Here is a 23,838-nt window from a genome sequence, read left to right as displayed (position 1 = left end):
AATCATCAATAATAAATATAACATGACCAATCTAGTAATTGTTCAAAAACAAACACATAACAATATAAATGACAACAAATAAACACATTACATTGCATCCTATTTCTTTTTCTATATTCTCTCCCTTTTTGTCATCATTAAAAGAGATATTCAAAACTTTCCCTTAATATGTGCACAAAAAACAAAATAATTTCAAGATTTTTCTTTAATTTTTAAATTATACTTTAATGAATGAGGAATCATAAGCATTCATACAACTAAGTTATACAAGCTTATAGATATAGTTTAATAACTTCAAAAGTCTAGCTTGCAACTATGTAAAGACAAATGTATGAAAGTTAAATCATTTCAAGAAATTGTCAATAATCACTTAAATAATGTTCAAGCAAATTTGATCATTTTGTCATAATTAAAACTATAATAATTTTAAAGCTAACAATCTCCCTCTTTTTGATATAACAAAACTATGAGCATAATTTGCATTTGTAATGATTTTAAAATCTTCCCTTCAACATATGCATAAAATTAAATTTGCTCATAAACTTTTTCCCATTTTTTGTTATATCAAAAAGGATAAGAAGTGTGAGCATTAAACACTTAAGCTCAAGAAATAATGGTTAGCAAAAACCATCAAGATATATGCATTGAGACCTTGAATATCTAACCATAAAGCCACCAAATCATTATATATATGCACTTAATATCCTCGACCAAGTCATTAAGAAATATAGCCATTAAACACATTCAAGTATTAATTCATAAAAAAAAAATCATCAATAAGAATTTCACTTGTATATTTATATTTATAAGTGAACTGTGGGCATAACATTTATGAAGTTCAAGAAAAATAAGCATAAAGATGTTCAATAAACACATGATCTTCAAACATAGATTTGTGTGAGAACAATTCCGAATTTCATTTCAACCATGTTTGGAACATCATTTTGGACATGTATGATCAAAGATTCTTCAAGAAAAACATGTGAACTCAAATTTTAGCTTTTATTACTTATTTGTTCACAAGTGCTAAAAAGTTGAAATACTTATTTAAAAAATCATGTCTTTAATATGCTCAAACATGCTCAATTTTCATCATAACGTAAGAATATGACTTATAAAATGTACAACAAGCATTTCAAGCAACGATTAAGCATAATAAGTATCAAATTTAATATTTTTAACTTTTTCTAGCATATAGATAAAAATGTCCTTGAGGTCATTCAAACATTCAGTTGCAACAAGGACAAGTTATAATAACATTTTCAACATAACGTACACTTGTTCAAGTTGTATATCATTGAAATCATTGTAGCCTCAAGCGTTACAAGAAGATTTATTCACTTGCTTAAAATGTCATTAATTTCAAATTATCATCTCATGATTATGCTTAAGAAAACTCTTTAAATCTATTTCATAAATCATGAGAGAAATATCAAGTAAAGTGAGATTTATGCAATTCATGTATCAAATCAAGTTTGCTCAACCATGTTATATCATCAAAAATAATAAATCAATTTCAATCAAAGAGAACAAAAAAGAAAAGGTTGTGTGAGAAAATCAATTGATAAACTTTAATCTCTCTTTTCAAAATTTTTGCACTTAAGACAGATAAGATTTGAGTTAGACATGTTTTATGTAAAATAATGAGCTTAATGTCACTTATTTTTGTTTAACTATGATCTAAATGGTTTATGAAATATGCAGTGAGCATAATGAATCATGTTTATGCATGTCAAGGGTCATTTTCATATATCTCACTATCATATGCCAATAATGCCCTTATGACCATTGAAGCTTACGAGCAAGCATGCACATCCAATAAAAACAAGTTAATAAGTACTTTTATCATGAAACAAACTTGTCTAATTCATAAATCATTATAAATTTAAGGATAGCAAACATTTTTATCATATAAGCTCATTTTGCTTTAAAAAGACCAATTCAAGTAGTCAATGCCTATCATGCTCAATTTTAACCAACTTGAAACATTAAAAAAAATCTTAAAAGAAAAGTTGTTCAAGTAGTCAAATTATTTTAATCACACAAAAATCAAAAAGGTCAACTCATCAAACTCAGTTTTCCTTATTTATAGGCAATTATATAAATCAATCTAATAAGCACATATTAGCCATTTCACGCATATCTTCAATCATCAAGCTCTTGTGCTCAAGGTTAGGCTTAAAAATAATTTTTCCTAAAAAAAATAGTATGAGCCAATTTCACAAAACATGAGGAAAAATTATGCAATATATACCCAAGTATTATAACAAATCATTTTATATAACTAGGCAAAATTAGTCCAAACAAATATGACTATCCAAGCAAATTTTTCAATCAAAAGAATGACTAACTTTTGGCAAGAGATCATAGAGAAATATTCAAATTCATGTAGAAGCACATACTTATCAATTTTAGACCTTCAAGATTGTGCAATTTATAACATGTATCATATTAAATCAATTTTGCATAATCAAGATTTATCAATAAGGCTTACGGAAGAGTAATTATAGAATTATACACCTAATATTCAAGCAAGAATAAGCAACCCAAATTTTCAATTAAAAAGAGAAAACAATTTTAGAAGCCAAGCTTAATCAACAAAGCATTCAAAAAATAAGCAATAAAAATTCTCATTTAAACAAACAAAAGGCTTTTAGCATAGAGATTATCCATTTTCCTTTATATGTAACTGGAAAGCATTCATTCTTCAAGACTTTTTTCTTCTTGCTCTAGTATACCTACAAGAGACATTATTCATTTGATCTTTGGTATCCAAATTGCTTTGGATCTTTGAAAGTTACTTTTGTCATACAAAGTTACTTTTGGAACTCACGCTTACCTAAATTTATAAGGTAAAAATTTTCTAATTTGACAAGTGTATGAACAGTAACTATAAAATGTGCAACAATTGCATTTCATCATTTTGGAAAATGAAGAATTCATGAAAACCTTTTGTTTTTGATTTAACAAATCTTCAAATTTCTTTTTCATATAAAAATTTTCTTTTTCCAAAATTTCAATTTTCCTTTGGCAAGCTTTAAAATCTTTTTTCAAATTTTCATTTTTTTTCCAAATCAATTTTTGTTTTCACCAAAAATTCATTTTCAACATTAAGTATGGAAATGATTTTCTTGTGCTTCAAATTCAGTTTTTTTAAACTCAAATGCTAAATCCTCAATAGCATCATGCAATTCATCCAATGTATATGAATTAAGTTCACAAGATGAAGAGGTTACCTTTAGTTCTCCAAGTGCCATAAGGCATAATTGAATTTGATTTGAGGATTGATTTTTACTTGATTCCTTATTTGCATTTGCCTTGTTACTTGTTGAGCATTGATTCTCACAAGGCTTGTCTTTTAATTCTTTTTTCTTATTTATTTCTCCATATAACTCTTTTAATTTTTCTCAAGTTTTTTTGGCACTTTTGTACATGAACACTCTATTGTATTCTCTATAATCAATGCACAAATGAGAGTGTGCATAGTCATGGAGTTTATTTGTATTCTCCTCATTTCAGCTTTTGTCCACTTACTTCTATCTTTGAGAGTTTTCTCACCATTTATAGAATTGGTATTCATAGGGATGAAAAGACAATCGGTAATGACATCCCACATTTTATAGTCATAAGCTTTAACATAAATGGACATCTTAGTACGCCAAAATTGATAATTAATTCCATCAAATAGAGGAGGCTTATTTGTGGATTGACCCTCAGCATCATTAGAATTTTGAATAGCCATTGAATTTTCCCCTTAGGATGTTAAGCCTTAAAATCAAAGGTTGGGTCTTGATACCATTTGTTGGTCCCAAAAGGAGTGCTAGAAAGGGGTGAATAGCATTGAAAATATTTTTAAGGGTAGGTCTATAAATTTAAAATCTATTTAGAAGATTTAAAATGGATGATTTGAAAACTTATTAAGGTTAGCAAATACCAAGTAAAGAGATGTTAAGAGAAGTGGACAAAACACAATATATATAAGGGTTCAGTCCACCTGACCTATATTCACTACTTTGATCTTTCTAATCAAGAATTTTCAACCCAACTTCACTAGAACTAGTAGAATTAATAGCTTTAACTAAGTTTTTACAAAGTGAGCTTCTAACTCAAGCTCTAACCTTTTTACAACAAGTCTTAAGCTTACCTAGCTTCGACTACCCCTTAGAATATCTCACACACTCTAAGTAAACAAAAAATAAAAGATAAAAAGAAGTACAAATGATCACCTAACTGATCTAAGTTGTACAAGCTTCTGCTTAAACACTTTTACAAAGATAGGAGTGTAATACAAGTGTACAAGAGAAGGTTTTTGATCTTTTTGGCTCACTTAAACTCTTTGGAGCTTCCCTCATTGATTTTTGATTGTTGGAGATGCTTTAAATACTTGAAAAATTAGTTTTGACCATTGGAGACAGAAACTAGTCATTACAAACAGTTTTTGGCCTTTATTTTGTCCTTTTGTGCTTAAATTCAAATGTGTAAACAATGCTTCATTAATCGATTAAAAATAGGTTTTAACCGATTAAACCTTTTCTAACTTGCACATTATTTTTCTATGTTAACTAGTTAACGACAGGTTTACTAATTAATAAATTTTTGTTTTCAAACACCTTTAAACACTATTTTTCATCAATCATTCTTCAATTGATTAAAGCTCATACGAATTGATTAAGGCCTCTCTCCTTTCATCCTTAACTAATTAAAATAGGCTCCAACTAATTAAGAATTTACAACTCTAGATCTCTTGGTTTGGCACCTTTGGAAGGTCAACATTTGAATTTGGATTTGGTACTTCTTGCTACTTCAAGTTTGACCTTTAACCAATTAATTCCTTTAATTAACTAATTAAAAGCTTATGTTTTACACTCAATATATTTTTAATTAGTTATGTCTTGTGCTAACTGATTAAGGCTTTTCTTCCTTCCTTTGATATAGTGCCATATATAGCCTTACTTGATTAACATGAAGCCTTAATCAGTTAACATTGTTCTGTCTTCATTTAGTTCTTTTTTTTTTTACTTTTTTAATCGATTAATTTGTCTTGTAATTAAGCAAGCTTCTTGACTTGCTTCCAAACAACAAATATATTAAAGGTTTTAAATGCAGTCCTGCACACTTAAGTGAAATGGTTAGACATTAAAGAATAAGAATGTTTTATTATAATAAAAAACATATGGACTCAATAAGGTAGTGATTCACCATTGGGTATTTGGACTGGGGTAATGTTGGGCTTGGTGTCCAAAAGGCCCAGTTTATTGCAATATGATTCATTGTGCCCGTATCTATGATCCACGGGTCCAAATTCAAAGCACGATCCTTACCACAAAAGTTTGCCATTAGGTTTGTAATTGGATTGGATGAGCTTTCAATTGTTTCCTATCCACTGTTTATTGTTGTCATGCTGTCGAGAAGTGCCACAACTTGTTGCTATAATGGATTTAATGTTGTTAAGCAACTATTTCCATTCATGACTATCGTAGCTATCAATCGTTTTGCACACTGCTGTGTGTGTCCGATAGCAACTGATTGGACTAGTTTTCACGTTGGTGTGGTTGCCAGTCCGTTGGGTACGTAATAATTTCCCTACATTTTTCTTTGGTGTGGCTTATTTTGTCGCAATGAGAACTTTGTCCCTTATCGGATTGCCCAAGATGATTATCCATGCCTTTTTGTCTACTGTGGCTTCCTCCTTGGCTTTCGACCACTGCGTTTACTACAAGTTGCATCCTGTCATAACTTGCCGAGTTAGGGAACCCGATCGCTAAATGCGGGTGAAAATAAACTATTTGGGAGTCACCACCAATCTTTTTTATTTAGGTGTGATTGGTCACCTATTAACTTGATTCTAATCGACGAAGTCCTAAATTAATTGTAGGTCCTTCGAGAGAACGAGAACTGATCCACATTTTTTAAAGATGGGTTCGGGAGTGCGGTTACGCACAAAGAAGGGTTAACACCTCCGTGGCGCTCGTTCCACGAACGGTACCATTTAATCTTAAGTTATCCTATTATAGCTTACTTTTGATTTAATCCATTCTTATTAACTAATTTTTTTATTAAATTGGCTGACTAAGTCTTTTATTCGGTTTTACGTATGCACATGTTGCAAGCGTAAAATGATGTCATGACTTGTTTATTTTACATAATGGGGTCGACAATCTTCTATTGAAAAATCATTCGAAGACCATCCCAATGCTTTGGTGAAATCTCAAAATTTTGCTCACCTAGAGATATCCTTGGAAGAACTCGTCTCTACAAGCTCTTTAAGGGAATCTTGTCATCGAAATTCCTGCCCCATTTACACGATAAATGTGGTATGCTATGACAGAAGAAAATGATGATATCTACATGCACGCGTTTGTAGATTTAGGTGGTTTATAATATATCCAATTATGTGTTTAATAGTTTAAGGTAATTTATTACCTTGTTTACGTGTTTATTATTAAAATTTTTTCTTTAATGCATGGTATTTGCTTTTTTTATTTTTTTGTTATTTTTTATTATATATTATTATATATTATTTTTATTTATTATTTCATTTTATATTTTTTAAAATAATTATTTGAATTAATGTGTATTAGAGTATAGAGTTCGAATTTAAGTGACCCACATAAAAGTGGCAACTCTTTGCCCCTTTTAAGTGAAATTACTCAAAAAATGTATATTTATTATTTATTTATTACTTCTACTTCTCTTTATTATTATATTTTTTCTTATTTTTTATTTCTTTATTCTTTTTCATAATTTTTTTTTTTATAATTTTTATATTTGTATTATGATTTTTTAATATTATCATTTATTTATTTATATTTTTTTATTTTTACTTTCCATTTTTTTATTTTCTAACACTAAAATCAACATAAAACTTTTAAAATTTTTTTATAACTTTTCCTAAAATAATTAACATTAAATCAACAATACATTTTATCTACACAAAATGGGCTAGACCCAAGACCAACCTAAAAGGCCCACAAACAAAACGAAAAAGTTTTACCTCGCTAGGTTAGGTTGGCCCAGTTTCCACAAGCCCGCAGAAAGCCCAAGCTTGCCACACCAAGCCTGTTTTGCAAGCCCACCGGACCCTTGACCCAAATCTTTTTCTTTTTCTTTTTTTTTTTCCTTTTTTCTTTTCTTTCTTTCTTTTGCTTTTTCTTTCTTCTTTTTTCTTTCTTCGTCTCTCTCTTAGCCACTCCCCATTCTTCTTCACTTTCTCTTTCTTTCTCTTTCTCTTTCTTCCTCTCTCTCCTAACCGCAGCACTTTTCACAGCCGACACCTGTCTCTCTTTTTCTCTTTCTATCGACGCCGCTTTTCTCTTTCTTTCCTCTCTCTTCCTCTTTTACTCCGGCGACTGCACCTTCACTTACCCTCTCTCAAAACCCAAAAAACTTATTTTTCATTTTTGGTTTTCTTTTAGTGTTTTGGTTTCTTTTTTTTTTGTTTTGTCTTTTTTGTATCTCTCCCTTTTAAATCTGTCTGAGGCCTCCTTTTTAAGAGCTGAATTGTCCAAAAATTTAGACAATCCAACAATGAAATCATGCTCTTCTGAGCATGATTTCACAAGGCTCTGGCATAAATGGGGGCTAATTGCCGGAGGTAACTATTCCCCAAAATTTGACTACTTTCTAGGGGCATTAAGTGCCTTGTAATGATAAACCGGAGAAGAGGGCTGAGCATACGCTCAGTCCTCTCCCTGTTTTCTTTTATTTCCTTTTTTTATGATTTATTATTTTTTTATTTTTATTTTTGATGGATTTTGAATGGGTGTCTACAGTTGCCCCTTTTTGCACATTCTTGAAAATCAAGAATAGTACAAAGACGTAGACACCGCATTCAACTTATCTTGAGGCAAGTTTGATTTAAGCAATTCAATCTAGGCTTGACCTATTTTGAAACATGTTTGATAATGATATCCCTAGGCTTGACTTGGGTTCGAAAAAAATGAAATTTCTAAGTACGATCTATCTCGAGACAAGTTCGATTTCAAAATTGACATTCCTAGACTTGATCTAGGCTCAACCTATCTTAAAACATATTCGATTCAAAAATTAAAATTCCTAGACTTAATATAGGTTCGACCTATCTTAAAATAAGTTCGATTTAAAAAATTGATATTTCTAGATTTGATCTAGGCTCGACCTATCTTAAAACAGGTTCGATTCAAAAATTGAAATTCCTATACGTAATCTAGGTTCAACCTATTTCAAAACAGGTTCAATTCAAATATTGAAATTCCTAGACTTGATCTAGGTTCGACCTATCTTAAAATAGGTTCAACTTAATTGAATTAACTTCACAATGAAAAATTCAAATCCTTCTATCAAAGTTTTACGACCTCAACATTTTAGATCAGGTGGATTCCTACTTCCGAAGCTTGAGACATTAATTTTGGTTTCTTGTTTTGAAAATGACCATGTGCATGGCTAGGCATGTATGCATGATTGAAAAAATAGAATGCTTTCATGTTTATGATTCATTAAGGTTTCAAGACCCTTCTCTTGCTTCATCCAATTTTTCACTGCAGCTTTCCATCATCTTTGCCTGTTTACTTTCCTTTTGGTTACTTTAGGTAACTCCGGATTTTTCCTAAGCACCCTTTCTTTTTGACATTTGACTTTTTGCTCAGGTTTAAAGCTCTGCCATTCCTTTTTCTCATCATTAAGTCTTTTGTTGAACAATGAATGTAATTTCTTGCTTAATTAGTTTCCTTCTTTTACCAGTCATCATTCATTTTTATGATAACCATCATGTGAAATTATGGGATGGTAAAGAACAAGGTTGAAATAAAGAAGAAATGGAGAGTTTCATATATGAGAGTTTAAATAATTCAAGGAATAAAGAATTTACAGAGCAAACATTAGATCTTTTTAAGTAATGAACAATCGGACCATTCAGAGAAAACAATTTGATTTGGAGAAATCAACACTGCTCCAATTTCGTGCCCCAAAACATTGGATGCCCAATTAAAATATATTTTCCAAAAATTAAGTTCATCGGGACCCTCTTTTTCTATGTGCAAGATGGCCATCAAATCTTCATATGAAAAATCAAAACTTACAGGTTCATAATCCTCAGCAGCTCGATCTGCAAGGAAATCAGCAATGACGCTCCCTTTGATTGACTTCTGGGACACATACACAACATCATATTCAAACAGTAGAACTTCCCATCGTGCAATTTTTCCAGACAGAAAGGGTTTTCAAAAATATACTTGATGGGATCCAATTTTGCCACCAACCATGTTGTATGATACAACATATATTGCCGGAGCCTTTGGGTGGTCCACGCTAGCGCACAACACATCTTTTCGAGCGTAGAGTATTTGGACTCATACTTTGTGAATTTCTTGCTCATGCAGTATATGGCCTGTTCTTTCTTTCCAGTTTCATCATGTTGCCCCAGTACACATCCCATGGAATTCTTGTTCACAGTCAGATACAAAATAAGAGGTTTTCCTGCCGTTTGTGATACCAACACCAGTGGATTTGTAAGACACTCTTTGATTTTATCAAAGGCTATCTGACATTCTTCATTCCATTCTTCTGGGTCTTGTTTTCGAAGCAGCTTGAAGATTGGATCACAATTGAAGGTGAGTTGGGATATGAATTGAGTAATGTAGTTTAACCTCCCTAAAAATCCTCTCACTTCTTTTTAAGTTTTAGGAGTTCGCAACTCTTGAATAACTCGTATTTTATTCGGGTCTACTTCAATTCCTTTTTCACTTACTATAAATCCTAACAATTTCCCAAAAGTAGCACCAAAAGTACATTTTGCAAGATTCAACTTAAGCTGAAATTTTCGCAATCTCTCGAACAATTTCTTGAGATTAGCAATATGATCTATTTCCGTACAAGATTTTACAATCATGTCATCCACATACACCTCTATCTCCTTATGCATCATGTCATGGAACAAAGTTACCATTACCCTTTGGTAGGTGGCACTTACATTCTTCAGTCCAAATGGCATTACTTTGTAACAAAACGTTCCCCACATGGTTATGAACGTTGTTTTTTTCATGTCTTCGAGTGCCATATTAATATGATTGTATCTAGAAAAACCATCCATAAATGAGAATAAATCATGTTTTGCTGTATTGTCGACTAGAGTATCGATATGTGGCAAAAGAAGCTATCCTTCGAACTCGCTCTATTTAAGTCCCTGTAATCAACACACATTCAAACTTTTCCACCCTTCTTAGGGAATTGGGACTATATTAGCTACCCATTCAGGATATTTAGCCACCTCCAAGAACCCAACATCAAATTGCTTTTTCACTTCTTCTTTAATCTTCAGTAACATATTTGGCTTCATCCGTCTTAATTTCTGTTTAATCGGCTTGCAATCCGATTCCAAAGGTAACTTGTGTACAACAATGTTAGTATTAAGACCCGTCATGTCTTGATATGACCAAGCAAACACATCCACATACTCACGAAGTAATTCTTCTAACTTCTGCCATTCACTAGATGATAACGAGGTACCAATCTTAACTTCTTTCCTCTCTTCCCCATTTCCTAGGTTAATCGTTTCTGTGAGTTCTTGATGAGATAAAATCTCCCTTTCCTCTTGTTCTAAAAATCTTGACAAATCAGGGGGTAAGTCATAGTCATCCATTTCTTCTTCATTTTTTAATTCATCAATGTTTGGAACTATCTCGAAATCAAAATTCAAATTGTTGTGTAGATTGTCTTCGTGTTCATCATTCAAAGACCTGCAAATAGGTAAAATTGGACACTGTATGGGCAAGTATTTATTGGCTAAAAGAATAAATGAAAAGGAAATATGCAAAAAGGTTGATGAACTATGAAACACATCATGCATTATCACTTATTTAAATGATTAAGGTAATGGAAAGCCCTACTTAAGCAAAAGATTACTCCTAATGCCCTTGCGCATAAACATTTAGGTAAAATTGTTTATTACATTTTCGAAGACTTAAAAATGACAGGCAACTCCGTGGCTGTCCAATTGGTTAGCTCTTCTCCTGACAGTATTGGATATACCACAGGGACCTTCCCGTTAGGTTCCTCATCCTTAATCATATGGATTGACAACTCATCAAACATCTAGAGAAACTAATTGACCTTTGTCGGTGATTCAAGATGAATATAACCTGCGAAGTGAAAAGTCTCACACAAGTATGGAATTGTCTTTTTCTCAAGTTCTTCTCCGCCTTCTACATAAAACTCAATTACTGACAAATCCATTAACTTTTGCACCTTGGGGTGAAAGTCGTCACAATTTTGAATGGAATGTCCAACAGCCCCTATTTGGAACTTGCAAAAGTGAGTGAGGTCATGTCCCAATTCCTTTGTGTCTACTGGTTCTAGAATGATGGCATTTATTTTGAACAACGCCTCAAACACTCTATTCATTGGTGTTTGAATCTCATCGACGCTCATTTTCACCCTTCAATTCATCCCTTCATGTGTGGTGTTCACTGTCGGCCTTTCATGGTTAGGCAAGGGATTCCCGTCGACATTTGAACTGTCTTTTTTAATAAAATTTAAAAGTCCTGCCCTAATGAGTGCTTGGACTTTATGTTTTAAGGCAATGCAATTTTCTGTAGAGTGCTCTTGAACCCCAAAATGATAATCACATTATGCATTCTGGTCGTACCACTTTGGAAAAGGAGGTTTAAGTGGTTCTATAGGGGTGCGGGCAAGGAGTCGATTTTCAATCAACTGCGGTAATAGAGCAGTGTAAGAAATTGGGATGGGATCAAACTGAGTTTTTCATTGAGTGGTTTTGGATCCCTTTTGAGTGTTACTAGAGTTGTCGGTCGAAGATGTGGGTTTCGATGCTAGTGTTTGTTGGAGGGCATTGGTTTGAAAGACTGGTTGTGGAGCAAGCTAATAGATATAGGGATTCTGGGCAACGTTGCTTATACTTAGATAGAAATGTGGATATGGAGGATATGGATGGTAAGGGTTGAAATTATGGGTTTGTGGGTCGGTATAAGCAACTGCTTGTACGTCTGCTTCCTTTTTCTTGAATGTGGTCCCTCTCTTGGAGCTAGCGGTTTTGTCCCCTTTTATTTTTCCATTCTTGATTGCCCATTCAATTATTTCCCTTGAGAGGACTAGATCTGTAAAATTTTTGGTGGCGTTGCCAATCAACCGTTCATAGAAAGGAGCTTTAAGCATATTTATAAATAATACAGTCATCTCCTTATATGTCAAGGGTAGTTGTACTTGTGCCACTACATCTCTCCATCTTTGGGCGTATTCTTTGAGGCTCTCACCAGCCTTCTTTTCCATGGTCTAAAGTGATAAGCGATCATGGGCTAATTCAGCAACATGTTTATATTGTGCCATGAAGGCTCTAGCCAAATCCTTTCAAGTTTTGATGTGACTCTGATCAAGTTGCACATACCATTTAGTTGTCGATCCAGTTAGGCTATCTTGGAAAAAATGAATTAACAACTTATCATCATGTGAGTGTGCAGCCATCTTTCGACAGTACAAGGTAATTTGCACCATTGGGCATTTTATCCAATTGTATTTTTCAAACTCTGGCACCTTAAATTTGGGAGGGATTGCCACATCGGGAACCAAGCATAACTCCACTGCATCCATGGTTCCTAACTTATCCACTCTTTCCACAGCGCAAAGGCGCTCTTCCAATAGATCGTACTTTTTTCGCACTTTTTCATTTTCTCCTACTTGTGATGAATCCTTCTTAATTTCTCTTGCTTTTTTGGATCGTCTAAATCTGGGACGTGTATTGGTTTAGTAGGATTTGTCCCATAATTCAATCCAAATTGCCCATGAGTTGGTTGATGGCTCATCGAGGGTAGCATATTGTAATAACCAGATGACGTCACTTGAGGGTGGACTCTTGGAAAAGTCTGGGCATGGGGTGGAGTGAACCACGGGGGATAAGGTGGATCATCCCTTGAGTTTTCAATGTCTTGTGTCGGTGGGTTTTCTGGCGGAGCTGACTCTTCTACTACTCTTTTTCCTTTACTCAAGCCCACCATCAATTCCATCATATTTGCTAATTGCTCTCTCATTTCTTCTTGAGCTTTTTCCATTCTATCCATTCGCTCTCTTTATTCTTCTTCCATGATTCTTACTTGTCGACGCGTATTATGAACATGTTGGTCAATGATTTTAGCTTGTCGGTCTATCTTGGAATCCTTATTTTTAAATCATAAACATGAATTAGATGCATTTTTAGTGCATGAATAAGATGAAAAAAATGCACTCATTATCTTTATTTATAGGCAAAAACACTTATTATCATGAAATGAGGGTTTATGCATGTATAAATGAATGATCATGTACTAAAAGTACTTGTCACATAACACCCATCAGCAAAGTAATTCTGTGCATAAGATATTGTGTCACGACCCGGAACTCTCATCGGGCCCATGACAACCGTCGCAACGTCCCGATAGGCACTCATTACCCAGAATGCCGATCAAAACCCCACAAGGCTTAGCATCAGCTTCCGCATCTCCCTGGTGAGCGACAATTATTAAATCTTGCATTTTAAGAAATCACAAGTCATTCCCAAATCAAAACAATATAATATTACTTTCTAACTCACATGGACATTTTCGTCATTTTTCTTCGAAAATACCGAAACCCGCCAAAAATATGGTGTGTGGGTGAAAAACACATGTTTCATAATTAAAAGTAAATTTAGATGTCTAAAATAATTATTTAAAATGAAATTATAATTGTTTGAATAAAATAATAATATTTAATAAAATATTATATTTTCTAAAAAAAATATTTATAGAGAAATCCGTAAATAATTTCAGTAGTGTAAAAGCTAAGTATATTCATACATACTTTAAAGCAGATAACTGAAGTATAAATTTTTTTTTACAGTAACACGTGGGCCCCCAACTAACCAATAAGGTGTGAGTCTGTGAACCTACAATTTTGTCAATGTAAGGCTAACTGAAGTCCTTGATGTAATCGACTATCTACCAGTTATCTCGAGCCTGAAATGTGAGGAATTGAGGGTGGTGAGATTATAAAATCCTAGTGAGTAAACAGATACCATATAAACCATCTAAAGTCGAGTAAATAGAGACAATTAAAATAAGTCATCATACTATAATTTCATTACCTTACAACTCATTTCAACCAAATAAACAACTAGGCTTATGATTTCTTGAAAAGCTTGGCTCGTGCCAAAAATCATTCTCATACTTAGTTATCAGGGATGCCTTGATCGAGGGCTATCCCAACCGAGTCCGCCAAGGTTGTTAAAAAGTCATGTACGCATAAATTATGTTTTTATTTTGAAAACATAGCCGTTCATTGGCATTGGCTGAGTTCACCCTTACGTGGTGGTTTGGCGTGAAGTGAACTTTAAAAGTGTTAGCCTCAGGAGTTATCCACCCGCGCCTCTCATACTGAGGTAAGATATAACGGGGTTTACCGTACCCCTCTAATAGGCTGGTCCACGAAAACCCACCCACTGCAGTAAGCTATCATTATCCCACCAATCAATAAAATTCAATAACATGATATGTCAATTTTATCATTATCCAGCCTATCAAGGCAAACAACAGTTTATACATTTCAACACTAATACCAATTCAGCCATTCATGCCAATATTGTCATAAGCCATTCAATTCAAACCATGAATAACATATGAAAACAGTATACAATTACTCTATTTTCAAACCGTCATTTCATTTCAAGACAATTTACAAAATCATTTTATTAAATCACATTTTAATTACAAATCACAAGGATTTACCATTTAACTCATTTTCCATAAAATCCACAAAATCGAATAAAAACCACTCTAGATAATTAAGACGATATTAAAGTTACTCACAGTATCAAGAGTAAAAATACTCATAGTCCCGGTCTTTGGTGTAATCTCTTTATCCTTATCAAATATCTCACCACCTATACATCACACATGACACAAAATTCAATAATTTGTGTCAATTTGTCATAAACTATTTCAGGCTCTCTAAATCTAAATGAATGCATGCATGGGATGCAAAATATTCGATTAATCGCTTAAATGTGATATTCGACGTAAGTCATACTATACTCTATCTAATCGGCTAAAATCTCCAATTTAACTCCAAATCAATTCTTCTCACTTTCTACACTCCAATTATACCTAAATTACCTCAGTGACTGTGAATGAGATTCAATTTATCAATCTCGGGTCAATAATCACACATGTCTATACGTTGAGCAAAAAAATTTAGATTTTCATACCAAAATTTTCCATTTAATTTCTAGCCTCACCAAACATCAAATATCACCAAAATATCATGAAATATCATCAATTTCAGCCACAATATCCTCCCTAGAAAATTCGGCCAATGAAGAACACATAAGGAATGGGTGATTTTCAAGCTTGATTCTTACACTAAACACCATAAATCATTGAAAACATCCATATAACTTAAAATCCAACCAAACCATCACCAAACTCTCTCTCTCTAGAATTCGGCCTTCATGGGTTTCATCATGCCAACTCAATTTTCAGCCATGGAAATAAGAAAATAAAGCATGGGTATGCTAGATCTCAAGCAAAAATTGAAAAATCATACCTTATCTTACTTGATTCCTTGAAATTTTCATAATTTTTCTTGAAATTCTCTTATCTAAGGTTTGTTCTAGTTTTTCCTTTCTTTCCTTTGTCTTGACCGAATATGGAGAAGAAGCATGAGATAAATATGGGCTGATTTTTATAGAAAATAATAAAATATCCTTGCTTGACACTTGTCACATGCTTATTAATCTATTTTTTTTTTATACTTTAATAATTATGCTTCCATTCTCCACCACATGATTAGTCAAAGGTCAAAATGAGGATAAGGGAAGACCATTTACTGAACAAGTGTCCTAGTGGTGAAAAATTACTATTTTGCCCCTAGGGTGGCAAAATTACTATTTTGCCCCTAGGGTGGCAAAATTACCATTTTGCCCCTATACTCTAAAAATATCGAAATTACAACTTTTTCACTTATCAACCTCAAATTATACTCCAATGAGTCAAATGTGATCAATCTTGATCAAAAACTTCTTCCAATATTCCAATTTTATCCTCAGGTGGCAAAATTACCATTTTACCCCTAGATAGTGAAAATTTCAATTTGACTCCAAATTAATCCTCGAACTTCGAATCACCATTTTAAGTCATTCCTTGACTGTAAAATTTTGAATTTCACCTTAAAATCCCTAGTTGACATAGTTCGAGGCTTAGATCAACTTTATTGTACCTTTAGGTACAATATTGACTTTTGTCGATTTTTCGAGACTCTCCTAGTATATAAACATGCTATCCATCACATGTATATCATGACAAATATTTTATGAGGTCGGGCTTTACATATTGTTTCTTGTTGCAATTCAGGAGTCATCTTTTACATCTACTCCGTCAATGGCTGTTAGGTGACAAATACTTTTCCTATATGCAAAATTGTGATGCAAACATGCATATGCAAAATGAAAAGGATAGCAAGTTCAAGTTAGTACAGTAATTAGAAATCCCAAAAGTAATTTTGATTAAAAAGATGAAAATAATTAGTAGCATGATACCTTTATTACTTTGCAGATAAGAATTTAGGATAAAGGGGACTATGAAAATTCCTTCATGTGTGCCTAATCAAAGGGTATTCTCTCACGGGTGAAGCTCTACATAGGTAAAGGCTACTCAAGGCATTTTATATGCTGGATTTGGGTCGAAAAGGGAGCTAAAGGTTCTCAAATCGTTCCTCACTATCGTCCATATGGATTAGTAAGGCATCTCGGTCCTCACCCATTACAAGCTTCAAACGGACTAGGTTCGATTTGAGTGGGAGTTTTCATTAGCCCATGCGGAGGTTATCACCTCACGAGAGCGTAGCTACTTAACCCCTTCCTAATTAAGGACAAAGCTCGGGTAGAAAGCTTATGCATGAATGCAAAAGTGTCGTGTGTGTGAAGGAATATATCGATTTTGGACCAATAATCTCACATCCCTCTATCCTAAATTCCCCGCAATTATTAAATGGCAACAACAATAGCAAAACAACAAATGCAACAAATAAAGGTAAATGTTCGAGGTTAAGAAAAACATTAAATTATTTAAGACCTAGGATAACTTATGATTAATTAATGGCTTGACTCTCTATTGTCCCCAATGGAGTCGCCAATCTGTCGTAATGTGCCAGGTTTGAAAACCCGATCGCTAGACGCGGGCGAAAATAAACTATTTGGTAGTCGCCACCAATCTTTTTTATTTAGGTGTGATTGGTCACATATTAACCCGATTCTAATCGACGAAGTCCTAAATTAATTTTAGGTCCGTCGAGAGAACGAGAACTAATCCACATTTTTTAGAGATGGGTTCGGGAGTGTGGTTACGCACGAAGAAGAGTTAACACCTCCGTGGCGCCTGTTCCACGAACGGTACCATTTAATCTTAAGTTATCCTATTATAGCCTACTTTTGATTTAATCCATGCTTATTAACTAATTTTTTATTAAATTGGCTGACTGAGTCTTTTATTCGGTTTTACGTATGCACATGATGCAAGCGTAAAATGATGTCATGACTTGTTTATTTTAAATAATGGGGTCGGCAATCTTCTATTGGAAAATTATTTGAAGACCATCCCAACGCTTTGGTGAAGTCTCGAAATTTTTCTCACCTAGAGATATCTCCGAAAGAACTCGTCTCTACAAGCTCTTTAAGGGAATCCCGTCATCGGAATTCCTACCCCATTTACACAATAAATGTGGCATGCTATGATAGAAGAAAATGATGATATCTACATGCACGCGTTTGTAGATTTAGGTGGTTCATAATACATCCAATTATGTGTTTAATAGTTTAAAGTAATTTATTACCTTGTTTACGTGTTTATTATTAAAATTTTTTCTTTAATGCATAATATTTTCCTTTTTTATTTTTTTTGTTATTTTGTTATTTTGTTATTTATTATATATTATTTTTATTTATTATTTCATTTTATATTTTTTTAAATAATTATTTGAATTAATGGGTGTTAGAGTATAGAGTTCAAATTTATCCCGACGCTTCGATGAAAATTCATTTTGATCTCTAAATTTAAGTGACCCACTTAAAAGTGGCAACTCTTTGCCCCTTTTAAGTGAAATTACTCAAAAATGTATATTTATTATTTATTTATTACTTCTACTTCTTTTTATTATTATATTTTTTCTTATTTTTTATTTCTTTATTCTTCTTCATAATTTATTTTTACTTTTTATAATTTTTATATTTGTATTATGATTTTTTAATATTATCATTTATTTATTTATTTATTATTATTTTTATTTTTACTTTTCATTTTTTATTTTCTAACACTAAAATCAACATAAAATTTTTAAAACTTTTTTATAACTTTTCTTAAAATAATTAACATTAAATCAACAATACATTTTATCTACACAAAATGAGCTAGACCCAAAACCAACTTAAAAGGCCCACAAACAAAAGGACAGAGTTTTACCTCGCTGGGCTAGGTTGGCCCAGTTTCCACAAGCCCGTAGAAGACCCAAGCTTGCCACACCAAGCTTGTTTTGCAAGCCCACCGGACCCTTGACCCAAATCCTTTTTCGTTTCTTTTTTTTCTCTTTTTCTTTTCTTTTTTTCTTTTTTTATTTCTTTTTTCTTTTTTCTTTCTTCTTCTCTCTCCCAGCCGCTCCCCCTTCTTCTTCACTCTTTCTTTCTTTCTCCTTCTCCTTCTTCCTCTCTCTCCCAACCACAGCACTCCCCACTGTCGGTGCTGTCTCCCTCTTTCTTTCTCTACTGGCATCGCTTCTCTCTTTCCTTCCTTTCTCTTCCTCTTTTACTCCAGCGACTGCACCTTCTCCTACCTTCTCTCAAAACCCAAAAAACCCATTTTTCATTTTTGGTTTTCTTTGAGTGTCTTGTTTTTTTTTTTTGGTTCTGTCTTTTTTGTATCTCTCCCTTTTTTAATCTGTTCGAGGCCCCCCTTTTAAAAGCTGGATTGTCCAAAATTTTCAATAATTCAACAATGAAATCATGCTCTTCTGAGCATGATTTTACAAGGCTCTAGCATAAATGGGGGCTAAATGCCGGAGGTAACTATTCCCCAAAATCTGACTGCTTTCCAAGGGCATTAAGTGCCCTGTAATGATAGACCGGAAAGGAGGGCTGAGCACACGCTCAATCCTCTCCCCGTTTTCTTTTCTTCTTTTTTTTTTATGATTTATGATTTATTATTTTTTTTATTTTTATTTTTGATTGATTTTGAATGGGTGTCTACACATCCTTGTAACACTATTAGCGAAAAAAAATTGGCCATCTCCGTGCTCAAATTGTGTAGTAGTCACAAGCTTTTAATTTTCCTTTTGTGCCGCCACAACATATGCTTACCTAATGCTTGGTAATGGTTCAGTACGTAGAACTTGTGAATGAACAATGGAAAACTCTTTCCCTTATCCCATAAGGAAATCAAATAATTTCTCTTCTTTTTGCATCTCTTGCACCTTTCTCAATGCTCCACAAGTGCAGCCACAATTACAAGTTGGGATGAGTCAAAAGGATTGGATCTCTTTCCATATTGATTTTGGTTTCCCATAATAGGAATAGATAGAGTTTTTGTCCTATTATAGAAGTGCAATTGCACACCTTAACTCATGTACACGAGGAGTAACCCCTTGTATGTGATATTCCTATAAATCGTTCCATAATTTTTCTGCAATACCAACATGGGCAGTAGAGTTTTGAAGCTCCTTACACAATGCACTTGCAAGCTATGATTGGACTGTTGCATTACATTGAGCCCACGATTGAAATTTTGGAGATGAGATGTTCGACCATTTGATTGATCCGTCCACAAAACATACTTTGTTTTTGAATTGGAGTGCATTCAGAAAATTTTTTCTCCATGTAAAGCAATTTTCACCATTCTCACTCAAAAAATGAGCCATAACAATAAGGCCTAAATGATCAGAGGGGTGTAAGTAGCATGGAGAATTGGTGTTGACTGCCTTACTTTGTGATGCACCAATATTCGTTACCAATCCTTTATTTTTCTAACTTGTCTTGTCTTTGTCTCCAGCCATGATTTTGATAATTGAATTGCTTGGTTACTATAACCTGCTCTGATACCATGAAAAGATTAAATTTTTCTTATTTGTTTTTCATTAATGTGATAGTGTAACATTTATACAACAATAGGGTTGACCAATTCCTACAAGAAAGGATAGAAAAATGGATAGCTAGTATTTACAAATACTAAAATCATGTGAGTCCTAAAGTCATGCTATGATCAAGAACGATAATCAGGGAATTTACTAAAATTAATATTTCTATTAGTATAATGTCATATTAACATACCATATTATCATCAGTTATAATATGTCAGCATATCACGTCATTATCAATTATGAAATATTAACATGCCACGTTAATACTATGTGACATAGAATGATAAATAGTATTTTAACTAAGTTAATCATTAGTCATAAAGGCTTATTTGATTAAAAATAAAAGTATAAGAGCTTAATTGATTAAAAATAAAAATATAAGAATTTGATTAAACGTAATAAAAGTATAAAAATTTATTTTAATTTTTTAAAATAATTTAATGATCTATTTTAGATATTATACCTTTATAAAAATATTTTGTGAACATTAACTGTGAATTAAGAGTATTTAAATAAATTTGATAGACAACCTAACTTTTTATGAAAACACATATTATTTGTGCGATACTTATTAAGAAAATATGTTATTCATAATATGCTGATTAAAAAAGAAAAACTCCATAACATATTATATCATATATATATATATATATATATTTTAAAGTGAATGAAATTGATCATTTAACTATTTATGAATAGTGCTAGGGATGCAACGCCTATTCAATGATCATTCATTGGCACGTTTTAAGATGCTATTTTTTCTTCTTTTGCCAACAAACTTCACTGCTACATGTGCACAAACAATTTCTTTTCTGTCTATCAACTACCATAGTAATTCAACAGTGTTTTAATGGCCCATGTGCCTTCATAATCATCATCCTTCATCGACATTTTTGCCATCCTCATTTAAAAATCTTACTGCCAAAAAGGGGCAAGACAAGAAGGAAAATGAAACCCCCCCTTCTTTTGCTTTCTAGTGGATTGATTCTGTAAGAAAAAGGGATATGGGAAAGCCAAACCAAAATCCTAAAGTTCCAGGTGGGATTCACATGTCCACCATCAAATCTGGGGGATGAATGGCAATTGGCAACATGGCATTGAGTCATAGAGTCAGCTAATGGCTTATCCCCCACAGAAAGTTATGTGTATTGCAGGCTTTGCTCTTGTCTTGGTTTATACTGGAGATTGCACATAGTGGGGCAAATTGATTCTCACTTTCCTCCAAAAGTAGCAATTACATGTGTTCATAGCTGCTTGTTTTTCTTCTGACCTATTTTTCTTGACTCGTGGTATTTTCTGCTTGTTTGTTAGCTGAAAATGAGCATCCCTCGAAAACCTACTTCACCTCTTAAACAGGGTAGCGTTTTGACAAATGTGGGCAGGCTTGTCTCACTCAATCATTATTTCAATAATGATGGACCAAAGTCCTTGACTGGTCTGCCAGTAACAAGTTTAAATGTTCAATCCCACATCTAATGAAATCTTTCCCAAATCTAATTTGTGGCAAAATAATCTTTTCAAATGATGGGAGAAAAAAAGAGAAGACCCCAGATAGTAATAATGATTCAAAGGAAGTTAAAGATCAGCTAGTTGTGCAAGTTTTACACGGTTGAAAGAGGAAGAAGATAGAAGTGAAACTCCAAACATGAAATGATGAAGCACAGGGGCGAGAACACAGTTGAAAAGAGAAACAATAGGAGAAAGAATACCAGGAAACAGAAGAAAAGGGAGGGGAGCTAGAGAGAGAAGCACTTAGGGAGATGAAGGGTGATTTTCAATAACTAAACAACCAAGTGTCGAGTACATTTATGTGACATCCAATTGCTGGAAGTGGTTGAAACAGTCTACCAACTGTATCATCTTTTCACATAATTCTGATCACGTTACTCAACTTTGATATCTGTACCTCCTTGATGTAAGTTTTAACTATGCAAATGAATTATTACTAGCAACCATAATCAATAAAGAGAACCGTGGGAATAATGCAGTTTCTGACATAACCAGCTATCAGAGCAACATGTCATGTGTTCCAAATTTGATTTCTGAATCTGAAGACTCTTAGCAGCAGTGTTAGATGCCATCAATATATACGTGTAAGTTATTCATCCCTGCAGTTTCCACTGTTTGGGGAGTACAGAATGTGATTGAAGCATGTAGAAGTGAGTCTTTCATCCCTGCAGTTTCCAGTGTCAGCGAATTACAGAACTAGATTGAAGCTACGTGCTGAACACAATGGACCATGATATGCAGACACATGACAAAAAAGGGAACTTCACATCCAAATGGGGCGATTCCCAGTTGAAGGAGTTTGGGTGGCTTTTTTGTCTCTATGCTTATAACATCTTCCTCCTCGTCTCACTCTTAACTTCCAAGATGCTTGTGGGGTATGTTGATGCATCAGGGCCAGCAACACTGTCTGATTGGCACCTTTCTTGATCCAAAAGTCATACATGCAGCAGGAAAGCATCTCAGAGGCAATCTTCCATTGTTAAAAAGGATGTCATTATCATGCCTGCATAAAGTGCGACTTCATGATAAGAATCACCAACCATGGGTACGACAACAACTATGAGAAGAGATTTTTAACTTATGGAAGCTGCAGTAGAGCTGTATTAAGTGGATCATTCGCAATAAGTAAAGGGGGAAATACAAATTAAAAGAGAAACTTGCCTCTGTCCTAGGTCCCGTGTGAGATGTTTGTGTTTCCATTTTAATCCAGAAGGTATCAAATTAGAAAGAAGGCAGAAAAAAGAAAAAGAAAGAAGATGGTGTTAAAAGAATTTACATGAACAAAATTTTTGCAAATGCATGATTGACCATATGAATGTGTGGGTGTGTTTATAAGAGAAAGAGGAACAACTGGTACATATTAGCAGTTCGATCAAACAGTGTTGCTGATTTCAGCAAGACTCTCAGCAATAAGAGGGGAAGGGGGAGGGGGGTGAACTAGAATGTTGGTAGAAAACAAATATATTATGCTACACCATTCCTGAGAAATGGTCACTCCAAAAAAAATGCAAACAAGTATATCAAACCCGAAAATGCGGATAAAGATAGAGAGGGTCATGCACTGTACAACAACTGAACTCAGCTCTGAAGCCAATAATTGCAATGTGCAGCATGTAGATTACTTGGATATTTTAGCTGGGAAAACCACAGTGACACTAGTACAAAAGATGAGGACCTTTTCGAGGTAGATACCTGAAGTATGACCTACCACAACCTTTAGTAAATTATCCAGTCCTCGTGGAGTCCTTGATGTATATTTCCACCTGACAGTGACAGCATTCAACCAAAATGTTCTCTTGTCCTGCCAGTAATGGTGGCACCGCCCTCACACCAAATACCTCATAAAATAATTGTACATGTAATGTATAGTACACTATGGGATTAGTCTACCTAGACAGAAGTGAACGTGTACATGGATTTGATTACCTTCAGACGTCTGGCCTGAGTGATTATATGTGTCCATTTGCATATGAATATGTTTGCATGCTTCTCAATAAACAATATCATCAGATTTAGGACAGATATGATAGACTTATCCACTTCAACAATGAATAGCAGACATTGATCAATGGATACTTTAATCTTGCACAGATTCAAGCTGCTATGCACCTACTCCAACAACGCGTGTAATGCAGGACAGAGGTAATACCATGAAATCAAGGGTCTATGAACCACTCTCCAATTTGTCCACTTGATTTGATCGTGACAGAG

The sequence above is a fragment of the Theobroma cacao genome, chromosome 4 (assembly GCF_000208745.1).
Source record: "Theobroma cacao cultivar B97-61/B2 chromosome 4, Criollo_cocoa_genome_V2, whole genome shotgun sequence".
Classification (NCBI taxonomy): Eukaryota; Viridiplantae; Streptophyta; class Magnoliopsida; order Malvales; family Malvaceae; genus Theobroma; species Theobroma cacao.
Note: the sequence above shows the minus strand (reverse complement) of the source record.